The 2,474-nt window shown below is 37.4% G+C and overlaps 1 non-coding gene across 1 annotated transcript; it reads right to left on the bottom strand.

Annotated features, from left to right (window-relative positions):
- Positions 1-680: 680 nt before the first annotated feature.
- LOC133755725 (U6 spliceosomal RNA) lies at positions 681-783 on the bottom strand. Its single transcript, XR_009865469.1, has one exon. It is a non-coding gene; the product is annotated as a U6 spliceosomal RNA (small nuclear RNA).
- Between the last annotated feature and the right edge of the window lie 1,691 nt (positions 784-2,474).

The raw sequence follows: 2,474 nt of genomic DNA on the forward strand, positions 1-2,474 counted from the left end.
GAACAGCACGGTGCACCGGCTGCAGCATGGCAGCTGTAGTGGCCATTGGAGGGTGAACCAATGGCAAAAGGAAGACCTTTCTCTCTGCCTCTCTCACTAGCCACTCTGCCTGTCAAAAAGTAAAAAAAAAAAAAATTCAATTATGGATTCTATTAACTTGGTATTAATTATTAATTTGATATAGGATGATTCAAATTTTCTATTTCATGTAAGTTTTGGAAAGGAATTTTTTTGATAATTTGTCCATATCATTTTGCCAAAATAACCTAATGTTTTATTTCAATAATTCATAATATCTTCTTATCACATATCTGTACAATTTGAAGTGAAGACCCCCTTTTCAGTCCCCATATTGGTATCTGTGTGCTCTCTTTTTAAAGTTTTCTTGATCAGAGATCAAGAGATTGAATACCTCATTAATGTTTTTAAAGTCTCAACTATTAGCTAGTTTTCATAGTATTCCCTCCTATGTATTCTATTTAGATACAATTCACTTCCTTTTGTAGATTCTTGGAATGAGATCTTAGATGTTTGATTTTCATCATTTTTTGCTAATATTTGTATTTATGCATTTCTTCATGAGTACTTATCTGCATCCAATAGGTTTTTATTTTACTTTTATCATTTTATTGATAAAAATACATGGAACCAATTACATCTATTTATGTTTTGATGAGTTTTTTTCAATGGAACAATTCACGAATTTTCATGTCAGCCTTGTGCAGCAGCCATGCTAATCTTCTGCGTCTCGTTCTGATTTTAGTCTGTGTTGTGGAAGTGTGCTCCTAATGGGCTTTCACAAACCTAGAATCACCTCCACTATCCAGCTATATTCAGTGCATACAAATTTAGGATTCTGACATTCTACAGTTGAGCTGGTACTTTTGTCAATATTAAATAGCCTCCTCTGGCTGTCTAATTTCTATTTTTACAATCAGGTTTTTTTTCCAATCCTAATATTGAGGCAGTTTTCCTTTGGTTAGTATTTGTATGGTATGGTAGGCAGAATACTACAATGGTCCCCAAATTCCCAGCTCCTGGTGTGCATGCTGTTCCCAGCTATTCAAACTCTAAAAACTAGGTGCTTTTGTGAAGGGATGTTACAATTTTAATTCATTTAAAATTAATTTAAATTAAGGTTCTAAGTCAACTAACCCCAAGGGAAATGGCCCTCAGTGGGTGTGACATAACCAGGTAAGAACTTAAAAATGTGGTGCTCTGCTGGTGAGAAAGGTTTCATACCATGCAGAATCAGGGTGAGACATCAGCTTTGTGGCTGACATTGAAGATGGCGGGGCTATGTCTCAAGGAGTGTAGGCAAACTTTGGTGACAGAGCAGTGAGTGGACAACAGCCAGCAAAGAACCGGGGATCTCAGCTCTGCTCATAAGTTGACGAGTTTGCACGTGGGTTCTTCCCAAGTCCCCAGGTGAAATGCAATCCAGTTGACTTCGTGATTTCAGCCCTGAGACCCAGACAGTGCATTCTCAGATTTCTGACCTACACAGCTGTGAGCTAATCCACAGTTGGTGTTACACAGCAATAGAAAACATTACACATGGTGTGTCTTTTTTGCATTCTTCTACTTTCAGCTAATCTCTGCCCTTAAAGCAGATCTCTTGTAAGCAGTATACATGTAGGCATCATTTTTATCTTGTCTAATAATCTTTGTTAATTGGAGCATTTAATCCATTTACATTTAATGTCATTGCTAGTACACTTAGATTTAAATTGCTCATCTTGTTATTTAATCTGTTTCTTCCTTTATTTCCCCTTTCTTGCTTTTCTGTACATTAACCAGAAGTTTTTCATTATCTCATTTTTTACTCTAGTCGATGTAATATATACTCACTAATTATTTAGAGCAGTGGTTCTAAAAACTAACTTCATAATAACTCTGAGACATTATTTGCCTTTTTCATTCTTGTTCTCTTGAATGAACAGTGAGGTTTTCCAGAAACTACATGACATGTGATATTGCAGAAGATGTAGTGCAGAAGGAAATATGCTAATTCACCTATCTTACACCCTTGTTACGAACTTGATAGTACCCATTCCCTCCACCCACCACCCCTGCCAAAACTCCTGTATAGAAGCCCTAACAGCCAGCATCTCAGAATGTGATTGTGTCTGGAAATAGAATCCTGAAAGATGTGATTCATTAAAGATGAGAACCTGAGGATCAGCCCTACTCCAATCCAATCACTTTCCTAATAAGAAGGGGACATTGGAACATGGTGAGACAAGAGAGAAGCTATCAGCAACCCAAGGAGAGGAACCTCAGGAGAAGCCAACCCTTCAGCCATTTTGATGTTGGACCTCCATCCAACGTCCAGAATTGTGAGAAAATGAATTTCTAGCCTGTAGCCGTCCATTCTGCGGTATTTTATTACCACAGCCCTGCAAACTAAGACGTTAAAGAGATGTGCCAAAATGGAAAACACTGCCACTCTTTGCATGTAATTTTTTGTCTTA

The sequence above is a fragment of the Lepus europaeus genome, unplaced genomic scaffold (genome assembly GCF_033115175.1).
Source record: "Lepus europaeus isolate LE1 unplaced genomic scaffold, mLepTim1.pri SCAFFOLD_85, whole genome shotgun sequence".
Lineage (NCBI taxonomy): Eukaryota > Metazoa > Chordata > Mammalia > Lagomorpha > Leporidae > Lepus > Lepus europaeus.